Source organism: Syngnathus typhle, unplaced genomic scaffold, assembly GCF_033458585.1.
Source record: "Syngnathus typhle isolate RoL2023-S1 ecotype Sweden unplaced genomic scaffold, RoL_Styp_1.0 HiC_scaffold_39, whole genome shotgun sequence".
Taxonomy (NCBI): Eukaryota; Metazoa; Chordata; class Actinopteri; order Syngnathiformes; family Syngnathidae; genus Syngnathus; species Syngnathus typhle.
In genome coordinates, this window is record NW_026871945.1 from 555,528 (window position 1) to 567,558 (window position 12,031).

Sequence of the window (12,031 nt, forward strand, 5' to 3'; positions counted from 1 at the left end):
TGGTCACGTACCAGTTTTTTTCCATGACGTCATACATTGGCCTCAGATGACCCGAATGGTTCCAGAATAGACTGCACCTGCATCTCGGCCGGTCTCAACCGGATTCAACCAGATGAATCGATTGAAAACTCAAAAATATAGTAAAAAAGGGTAAGAGGCTAGAGGTCTAAAATGCTGTTTGGTGGAAAAGTCGAGTGATCAGTTCCAAAATCCGAATTCTGTTTAAAAGAACAGGTTGGCCTAAAGAATGGAGATGACAACACCCTAAAAATGGCTCCTCTCTCCTGCACCGAGGTCTGTATCTCCTAGCCTTTGAGCTTAAAATTTGACCAAGTCCAATTTGAAGATAGTATAAATTCATTTTAACGGACCTTGGGTTAATCTCAGAAAGAATGAAATCTAGACTTCTAGCCTGTTTGAGTTTTCAATCGAGAGAACTTCGAGACTGAATAATTTTTGCTTTATTTTTCTTTATATATTGCATCCCATTTCTGTTCCATTAATTCATGTTTTATAGTAGCAATTGTCTCGTCTGTCCTAATTCTTCTATGTTGTTTATCCACCCCAATTTCAGATTTGAAATTATTGTCATTGTCGAGTTACATGGTGGATAGGTTGGTAAAAGATGGTGCATGAGTGTGTATTGGACTTGGAGCAGACGAATTGGCTAAGATGAAATTCCAGATTTCAAAGCTTGACATGGAAGACCTGAAGAAGAGGGCCTGAGTAGGGGTTACTTAAAAGTTAGGTCTTCAAAATTAGCTATTGTTAGTTGTTAAAGGGGAATTTGTTGGTTGAACCAGTAAACCTCCATTCCTGTTTCAAATTTCACCAGAAGATGGTGCCAAAGTCAGATTGACCAAACATAGTAAATTAGTAGTTTAAAAAGTAATCGATCAGATGAAGACTTGTTCTGAAGCACAGCAGCACACAATTTTGGATTGTTATATTATTTTATTTTGCTATTATATACTTTGAAACTGCTTAAATATTTTAATTTGCTAACTAGGGAAGCGGGCGGCTCGGTGGCGCACTGGGTAGCACGTCCGCCTCACAGTTAGGAGGGTGCGGGTTCGATTCCACCTTCGGCACTCCCCGTGTGGAGTTTGCATGTTCTCCCCGGGCCCGTGTGGGTTTTCTCCGGGCACTCCGGTTTCCTCCCACATCCCAAAAACATGCTTGGTAGGCCGATTGAAGACTCCAAATTGTCCCTTGGTATGAGTGTGAGTGCAAATGGTTGTTTGTCTCTGCGTGCCCTGCGATTGGCTGGCAACCGGTTCAGGGTGTCCCCCGCCTGCTACCCGATGACGGCTGGGATAGGCTCCAGCACGCCCGCGACCCCCGTGGGGACTAAGCGGTTCAGAAAATGGATGGATGGGATAACTAGGGAAGCCGATGCTCATCGTTAGGTAATGAGAATGAAACATGTTAACCACAGTTAGAGTAAGCTGCAATATACTTTATTTTATTCTGCTTTGCAATATTGTATAGTTAGTAGCAACTTGAGCAGCATCATAGCACTGATGTTTCGTTTACACATGAATGTATTAAGAGTTGAGTAAGGACAAGGGGTTGACAGGGATACCGTGGTTGGACTGCAATCCCATGCTTGAGCTTGACCTAGAGGTCACCAGCTTGTCAAAATACGTTTTGAAGATGCTTGAGTGTTTTAACCTGCTAACTAAGAGAGTCCACAATCATAGTTATGATTGTGTTAAATTGAGTATTGTGAAAGTATGTGTTATTATTGTCACGATGTTCGATCAGTATCAAACATGTATGTAATATTGATGTTCCATTTACACATGAATGTATAAATGTGAGCAAAGACAAGGAGGCGGAAAGGGTTAATGGTGATACTAAGTGGTGGAAGACTGACTCGGTCACGTTTTTCCAGTTGAGGCATAAACAGAATGCTGTTTGACGGAACACAAGTCAGAGAAAATTTGCAAATGTCACGTCGATGGACAGTTGACAAGATTTGGGAGTGGGAAACCGGATGAAGCATCCCTGAGAAAATTGTTACTTCCGTGAGACATGGTCACCTCATCTGGTTGAATCCGGTTGAGACCGAGTGAGATGCAGGTGCAGTCTATTCTGGAACCATTCGGGTCATCTGAGGCCAATGTATGACGTCATGGAAAAAAAACTGGTACGTGACCAAACAGGCATAATACCCACGAACTGGACTGGTATAAAAGTTTTGTTCGGACAAAGAGCCGTTTACCAAACCCATGTCTTTCCTTGTACTTTGTTAACGCTACTTATATACTAGATCTTTGGAATAACGATGAGGCTGACGTCAGGGCGCATGCGCAGCGTTGTTGACAAAGGACGAGGAATTTGATTGATGGATTTAATGATTTGGAGTGACAGATGGTTTGATAATATTATTGTTTATAGAAATAGTTATTTGATATATCATTTATATATCGTCATATGGGCCTGTGGAATATTTCGAAGTGCAAGAGCCGTCAGCGGCGCGCTCCCTTTGTTGACATAAAGGACGATCGATGGATTTAATGAATTGGAGTGACACAAATGGTTTTATAAAAGTGTTATTTATGTAATAGTTATTTGAATAACTCTGAATGTTACGTCAGGCCCGTTCTCAGCTCTTCGTTTGTGTTTATGTCACGTCATACCTATCGTTTAGCCTGTTGTTGCTCGTTCATGTCTGTTGGATTTTGTTGAATAGATTTCCCCCAAAATGCGACTTATACTCCGGAGCGACTTATATATGGTTTTTTTTCACGTTATTGTGCATTTTATGGTTAACGCAACTTATATTCTGGAGCGACTTTGTCAGAAAAATACGGTACCTAAATATTTTTTTATAAATGATACTGAAAATTATAATATGGAGTTGTAAACAGTTTTAATCAGTTCTTTGTAAATGTTGGGCCTCAAATAGCAAAAATCATACCAAATCCAGCGCCAGATGTAGGCAACAGAGATAAATTAATAGAAAGGTATCCTCACTCAATGTTTTTGAAGGCAGTTGAGGGAAATGAAATCATTAACATTGTAAAACAATGCAAAAATAAAACAACTACCGACTGCAATGGGATTGATATGATGTTAGTTAAGCAAATCATTGAGGGGATTTCAAAGCCACTTGTCTACATCTGTAACTTGTCATTTTTAACTGGTACATTCCCAAAGGAGACGAAAATTGCTAAGGTCATTCCTCTTTATACAACTGGGAGAAACACAACTTTACAAACTACAGACCTATCTCAATATTACCACAACTCTCAAAAATATTGGAAAAGCTTTTTAACAGTAGAATGGATGGATTTTTGGAAAAACATGAATTATTTGCAGAGAACCAATATGGTTTTAGAGTTAACAGATCAACAGCACAGGCATTAATGGAATCAATCGCGGAAATCACAGATGCAATAGACAACAAATGGCATGCAGTAAGAGTTTTCATTGACCTCTGTGGTGAATTCTCTTCGATGGTCAGCTGGTCTTTCAAACAAAACGGTGAAAAAGTGGCTGGCTTGGGGAAGGAAAACTTCAGTCACACACGGCTGATTGGGGAAAGATTTTATTCAACCGATGTCAGAGAGAACTGTCTCGCGCCCTAGCCAAGATGTCGAGTCCCTTTGTCTACTCTCGCCGTAAAACTTACTCTTGCGCTTCCCTTTACTCGGGAGCGCGCACATGGGGCTGTTGGGTGACCTATGACCCCGCAGTCCGCCTCCCTAACTCTACACGGTGCATATCTTAGCAGTTGTTAATGGAAACCAGATGTGTCTGGTTTCAATGAGCCTACATTCCTGGGCCAAGCCCCAAACAATCCCACACAAACCTGATACAAACATGGCCCGGTCACACTTAGGCTTACTAGTGAGATATACATTGCATGATACCAGAATAAAAATTCACAAAATTCCCCCCTCACGGGGCACAACAAGTGCCCCGGCAACAACTCGACAAGAAATGACATCGGTACATCCATAAACCTTCCCCCAACCATTTCATGGTTTTGGTCTACAATTTGGATCTATTTGTCTCACCCTAAATCATGCTCAAGGCATGCTACTTAAGGTTACTAGGAAAACTAGGAAAGCTCAACGTAATTTAACATCTAATTCCTCCCTGACAGCAATCTGAGGCCACTCAGGAACCACATTCGACCAAGATTGAATCCCCCAACCCCATTAACTGATTGACACCCCGCACACCCCGCTTCGGTAATATATCACCAACGCCATCAATTTGGAGAGGAAAAGTTTGCTGTGGCTCGTTAGAAGCCCCAAAAAGTTGCCGGACCGCCGTTGAAAAAACCTCGCCAATCCAATGACGAGGAAAAAGAGGGAGGCCTATTCTACACCCCCAGAGACGCCTCTCACCTGGCGAGAGCCAGGTGACGGGAGCTCCGGCACACACCACATTCCACAAAGCGTAGCACGAGCCCCAAAAACAGCAACAAACAGAACCACGGCCCTCAAATACAAATCGGTCAGAATGCAATGTCGTATGGTAAACATGCCACGGGGTAAACAATTGAGGTCACATAATAAAGGAAATAACATAACAAAAAAAAAACGAGGTAACAGAGTGAGGTATATAAAAACGAATTATCAAAGCATGCAAAAAAATTAAACCCCCTGTTGCGCTGCCCCCCCTTGCATGTACAAGCGTGTTCAGATCTGAAATCCAGTCCACTAAGTGGGGAGTATCACTAGTAGTAGACGGCAGTGTCCCGGGCCGGCTGTCCGTTCAATGTGCTCCTGTTGCTTATGATGGCCGTTGAATCCCGTGCAAGGCCCCGGTCAGCAGCGAGGCGACCTACGACAAGCTAAAGCTACTGTCTGTATCAAGTGACGTTAACAATGCAAACATGTGGAGTCATAATGGCAAAGGCAGCAGCCCAGGCCGGACGTCCTTCCGGCCCTGTCGGGCACCGTTGGCGGGGCAACACAACCCAATAGCTCCAGTGTTACCGGCCCCCTCGAATAATTCTTTGGCGATGATGGGGCAACGAAGAAAAAGCTGTGTCAATCGTCTCATCGAAATCTCATCAGAATGCCCGACGGCACCCGACACCTACCCCTCTTTTCCAGAGGCCCACACGGTCCCTGAAACAAACAAACAAACAAACAAACAAACAAACAAACAAACAAACTCCAGCACTCCAGGACTTATAAATCATTCCCCTCACTTCTCGTCGTGCCGACAGCGTTGCTAGATCCCGTCAGTCACCATGTAAATTCTACCTGTTCCAGGTAGCCTTTCCTGCCGCAGATGTCACTGTCTCAATCACACTGTCATCTTTCTGAAGTCCCATCAGTCATATCACTTCAACCGGTCTTTTTCCCGTCCAAATCAGGGCTGTGGACTCGGTCGGATTTTTGCACCGAGTCCGAGTCCGGCCTCTTGACCATGAGTCCGAGTCCGGCTGTCCATTTTTTCTGTTAATTCATGTGACTGCTTAGTCTTTATTCAAGGCTGATTTAGATCAAAATCGAAATAATTACAACAGTTTTGTGATGGCTTTGTCTTTATTAAACATATAAATGAATACAATAAACAGATACTTTTGAGTTTTAATCATTAATTACACCATTATAGCTCAGACATAGGCGGCTCGGTGGGGCACTGGGTAGCATGTCCGCCTCACAGTTAGGAAGGTGCGGGTTCGATTCCACCTCCGACCCTCCCTGTGTGGAGTTTGCATGTTCTCCCCGGGCCCGCGTGGGTTTTCTCCGGACGCTCCGGTTTCCTCCCACGTCCCAAAAACATGCTTGGTAGGCCGATTGAAGACTCCAAATTGTCCCTAGGTATGAGTGCGAGTGCGGATGGTTGTTTGTCTCTGTGTGCCCTGCGATTGGCTGGCAACCGGTTCAGGGTGTCCCCCGCCTACTGCCCGATGACGGCTGGGATAGGCTCCAGCGCGCCCGCGACCCCCGTGGGGACTAAGCGGTTCAGAAAATGGATGGATGGATGGATGGATAGCTCAGACATTTATCTAAACACAAATAATTAGTGACGACCCCACAACTATCGAAACACATCAATGATATAAGCTGGGTGTCATAATCGTCCTTGACATTGGTACATAATGTAAACATTAGCCTAAGTGCAACTCAACGTGGCCGCATTGATCGTAACTTACGCTCCGTTTCCCCCCCAAATCTAGAGGGAAAACATTGTTCTCTCGCTGCTCCAGGGTTCTTCCATCTTGGCTGCGCGCGGGGCATTGTGGGTCTTGTACGTGCACGCACGCAGGCAGGCGCGGGTGCGCACGCAACAATTAAATTTGTCTTCATAACAAGCAAGCAGGGCTGTGGACAGTATTCCTACGCGCATTCTCAGCAGCATGATGAAAATGAAATTCAATAACGTCACTGAGGCATATTTTAACGAACTCCACTTCATTGTATGGCTTTTTAGCCCGTGCAATGTTCCAAGCCAGTCGAAACAATGCAAATGTGCTTCGTAATTTTTTTGAAAAACTGTACTTATTTTTCTGCCTGACTTTTCAAAGTGTCCAAACTTGTGCTTGCGAAATTCAGTCCCTTTTGCAAAGTCCTTATCGATATTGGCATGAAGTGAGCTGAAGTGGCGCTGACCATTTGAAGCTTTTAAATGCGCCAATGACGTCCGACATATCGGGCAGAATGGCTTCCCATAGCGTTCAACAAAAAACAACTTTAACTCTGTTAAAAACGTCCTGTGTTCATCGTCATATATTCGTTTAGCTGTGCATTTTGTCCTTGCCATTTTGGCAAGCGTCTTGTCAGCTTTTCTGGACCTAATGGGCCCCCGTAGTCACAGTCGCCATTCATTAAAAAGCCAGCAAAACCAATCGCTCTGTTTGTCCCTCCTCCTTTGCGGGATTTCCCCTCACGCGCATGCGCGTTTGACCAAAAAACATATTGAACTCAAGCAAAGCAAATACGCACGAAAAATAAACACAAATGTTTATTTTTTTATTGTCGGACTCGGTGGACTCGGTCAAAAACAGCACCGAGTCCGAGTCCGGCAAAAATGACAGAGTCCGACCGAGTCCGAGTCCCCGAGTCCGAGTTGAGTCCACAGCCCTGTTCCAAATACTATTCTTCACCCCCAAATTCCTTCTTCGGCGTAGCATTCTCAAACCGGTACCCCTCACAACACTGTAGTTCCTAGATTTGTACGTATGTATCCGTGCCTTATGTTCGAGCCACCTCACTGTTCAAATCAGTCATCATTCTGAAACAACGCTCATGTAATCTTTCCAAAATGGTACAACCACTCAAATCCTTTCCTTATTCGTTATGCAAACTACTCGTCCTAAAATGTATAATTAAACATTTGCCCTGTAATAGCAGCTTTAATGCAGTCTCACGTTCAGGAATTTCCCCATTCCTTCTTTCTGGCCGCGTCTTCCTCCGACATTCAATGACCTTCCAAACCTTCGTTGTGTATTGTGCCACTGTCCATTCCCTAATCACTGTATAATTTGTCCTTCGTGCTTTGTCATTGAAAAACCTTAAACCTTATTGTCACTAAATTGTTACCACGCTTTGCATCCATTCCAGGTTGTTGTCACCCGTTAACTCCCTTTCTTTCAAGATGCTTCTTCTGCTCCTTCCATCAGTGCTAGTTGAATTCTGGCATGTCCTCCATCTATCCATCTTCTTCCGCTTATCCGGGGTCGGGTCGCGGGGGCAGCAGCTTCAGGAGGGACTCCCGGACTTCCCTCTCCCCAGCCACTTCATCTAGCTCATCCCGGGGCATCCCAAGGCGTTCCCAGGCCAGCTGAGAGACATAGTCTCTCCAGCGCGTCCTGGGTCGTCCCCGGGGTCTCCTACCGGTGGGACACGCCCGGAACACCTCCCCAGGGAGGCGTCAAGGAGGCATCCTGATGAGATGCCCGAGCCACTTCATCTGGCTCCTCTACTCCGAGTCTCTCCCGGATGACCGAACTCCTCACCCTATCGCTAAGGGAGAGCCCGGACATCCTGCAGAGAAAACTCATTTCGGCCGCTTGTATCCGGGATCTCGTTCTTTCTGGCATGTCCTGTTAAAGCTTAAAAACAAGTGAATTTGGAAAAAAAACTTTGTATATCACAATTATAAATTGAAACCTTCTCACCCATTTCTATTTTACCACTCCCCCCTGACTCATTCACCCAATGTGTCATTACGTAACAAAAGGAACCTGCAAGGTGTCCCCCCTCATCACCACACTCATTGTAGCCAGGCCCGGGGAACCTCTAGCTCCCATCTGGGCCCCGGGACCGTCACCCCAAGTTCTTGAAACTCGACTGTCCACCACACACTCGGCAACACAAACAAAAATCATCGCACTCCTGTCAGTAAGCTTATAGCCCTGCTGACAGCGGACATTTGTACACACAAAAACAGACATTAAGTATCAAAATAAAAACAGTCATAAAATGAATCCTGGCGCCCGCGGATCATGTCCTGAAAACCATGTCATCAACAAGTTCATCATAGAAACCAAAAGGGCAAGGGTTAACATATTCTTGTAAATTCAACACAAACTTTCCACGAACGCAATCGACAACCTGCAAGAACGAAAACAAGTTACGCAAGCAATGCGCAATCCGCTGCTTGGATGGTGGCTGATGCTGCAAAAAAATCAAGTCACACAGAAGAACAAAGCAGAGCGTGCTCTTGTCACAAGCAAGCTCAAGCGTCAAACATTTGGTCACTGTCCACCTAATCCGTCACCCTGTCGGGTGAGCTCAAAGTCGTCACGCGTTAAATCGTCCAAAGTCTTGATGTTCGATACTAGTTCTGTCTTGTCTGACCATATCACTGAAATGGGCCTTCTCCATCGAACCGTTTTGTTGTCGATGGTGCCCCTGATTGATCATTGAACCATGGTTCCGGTCAGAACTCATCACTTACCAGTTCCAGTCCCTCCGATCTGTACCACCCCTTCAGGTGAGAGGAAGTTTATCCTCAATTGCAAACAGATCACCCCAACTTCAGACCTCTCTAGCCAATCATACTGCGCACACACAGTCATAGACAATCACATGCGCACGCATCCCTCCACAGACTCACAGACACACTCATCCATCTCTATCACGTAGCTCTCCTCCCACACCAAGCAAAGTCAGTTAGTGTGCAGGCAAACATTGACTCCTAATAGTAACTCTTCACATTCGGACATACTTGTCAACATGACCTATTGTAAAATATCCAATTCAATTTTCCATAAACTTGCCCATCAGATTCATCGCAAATTGTCATATATGTCTATCTGAGGGGCTATTTGTGGGACCCGCGTTTTGGGGGAGCCTCCATAACCTCAGATTGCTCCTACAAACTCGATCTCTATTACTTATCCTAATTAAATTCAATAAAGATGGGTCAGACTATTCCCTCTGGCTTTTTACGTCATCATTTGGCTCTCCCCCTTTTTCCTGTTGTCTTGCTCAAATATGTTTCTCAGTCTGCTTCTCTCTATTGCCCCTCTTGGCGAGTCTCACTCCCCCCCTGTTTAGCATATAATTCCTTACTCAACTCCCTTGCTTCTACTTTTCCATGTCGGTGCAGTCGTAAGTGACCCCTATTGCAGTCAGTCTTGTGAACTGTCGCCTTGTGCGAATTCTATGCATGATTGTGTGAAAGTCAAAAATTTAACATATCCTACTTTCTGACCACCCAACCTCCACTAGGGTGCAACAAACTTCTATCGTATTGAGTAGGTACATTGAGCGTCCTAGCTTCCTTTTGACTGAATCCACTCCAGTTCAAATGTCCTATTCTAAAATGTATCTAACTCGATTTCTACTTCTTATGCCTGACGAGCCAAAATATCAGATCTCACTCTTGTTTCTCACCGTTTCAGCCTATTTGTTTTATCCAAATCTGTTCAATCTCTGACCATGATGCTTCTCTCTGTAGCTCTACGCATGATTCAATATTTTATCAAATCTCCTCAGTTCTGTCAAACTCAGTGCACAATGACGCTCATGTCCACTTTGACCTAAGCTCCACCAAGTTTAGCAACGCCACAGCAAGGAGTGCGATTTGGCCGTCGGACACTTCTTTTGCAGCACCTCACACTCCCAAGTTGGTATTCTTTTGTTGTTGCTTCAGAGCCAACCCATCCATCACTCTCGAATGAGTCCATTGTTCAAATGAGTCCATTTTCATCATTGTGAGTTCCTCCGCTTCTCACTGTCTTTTCTCGTCCCTGAGGATGTTGTCTTTCCTCCGGAGTGTACTTGCCCCCTCCAAGCACAACAACAGTCTTTCTTTGTCCCTGCCAAAGGTCAAAGGTGCCTCAAAGCCAGGTACCGTTTTGTAGTCGTCCACGGCTGCAGGCGGAGTCTCGGGATCGAGTTTCAGGGATCCTGGCACTGAGCGTGACAGACTGGGACATCAAACTTTTAAGACTATCTCCAAATGTAGCTGCTGCCATCCATTCACTAGTAACGTTTGTTTACCAAAAGTCAAATTCTCCTCGTAACAGTTATCTCGTCTTTATATTGTAAGTCCTGCAACTCATCCTATTTTCGAGCTACGTTTCATCTATAGTACCAATTTAATGGGACAGTACATTGTGTCTTCAGTATCATTATTCAAAATTAACTCATCGAGGTCTGTGTTCCCCATCTAGCCCTGATCTATGTCTTGATCTCTCAAACGTTATTACCTGTGTCATGCTTGCTCAAAAATGTGACTTAGAATATGGTGCTGTGAATTTCCAATCTCCCCGATCAAATTGGATCCCGCTTCTCAGCTCTCCTTTCTCATGCTCCTGTTAGCCTGCAATTGTCCAAATCAAAAATGTTATTTTCTTTTAACTGTCTTTCTTTTGAACCTCTAAATCTCTCGTGTTGCTAACCTATCTACTACAGAAAATCATTGAAAGGGTCTTAAAGAAAGGACCAAGAGATAACTCCAAATATCTCCTCATTATTTACAAGTTAGTACCCCTTTCTTCTCTCACTCCCTCTTTCTATCTGTCTCGGGCCGCATTTGTGGCGTCCAGCCGTAAATTAGTGCTGCCATGGCCTAGCTTTCTCTTAAGACAAACAAGTACACACACATTAGTACTTTAATGGTTAGTGCAAGCATGCCCCGCTCTTGACTATTGGCAAACTGTTAAACATTAGTGCCAGTGATGTTTCAGTTTCAATCATGCACGTTCACTGTTGGTCATGCACCCTTCGCTCATCAACATTTGACCTCCCCTCATCTTGCCTCAGTTCTCCTCGACATTGACCTCTCCCGGGGGGACCCAGCCCCGCCTTTGCGGACTCCTCGGCACAGCGCCCCTGGACAAGGGGGGGGTCAGGGTATCAATGTTGACACCACGGTCTGGCCAGGCCCTTGCGTCTCTGTGGCCCCCACCCCCGTCAGTATAGCGCCATTCCACGCCTTGGAGCCCACCGGGCCCCCTCCTTTCTTGAACATTCTCTTCCTCCTCACATGCCCGCACCCACACAGGGCGTGCACATAAACGCACACACAACCGCACAAGCACACACACGCATCCGCACGCACGCACGCCCAATACACAAAGCGCGCACACAGAGCTCATACACCCACACGGATCCGCACGCACGCGCACCCAATACACCAAGCGCGCACACAGAGCTCAGGCGAACGACGACAACTGACAGAAACTTGACAGAGATTACGCACAAACATAGAACACACAGACAAAGGGATTCGAATCCATCTCTCATGTAGCTTCTTACTAACCATTTCCATGTGGTTTGGTCATTCTGTGGCTTCTTACCGTGCGCAGCTGCACTTACAAACATGCCCCTTGCACTTCTTGTCTTTGTTTCCCCTAAGAGCGCTTTGCATTTCCCCTTATACTGCAGATTTTTAACTTCAGTGTGCACACAAATTCCTTTTCTTACAGGGTATACCAATATTAAACCCCCTGAGGCCTCTTTTTCCACGTTTTCCAATTTCTATCGGCTGCGCACTCCTCCGCTCTGCCAATTGCGGTCTGCTGTAAACCGTAAATTTCATCAGACTTTGACAGGCGTGTGTGCTATTACAGTGCGCCTCGACAATCGGAATCGAACCGTGT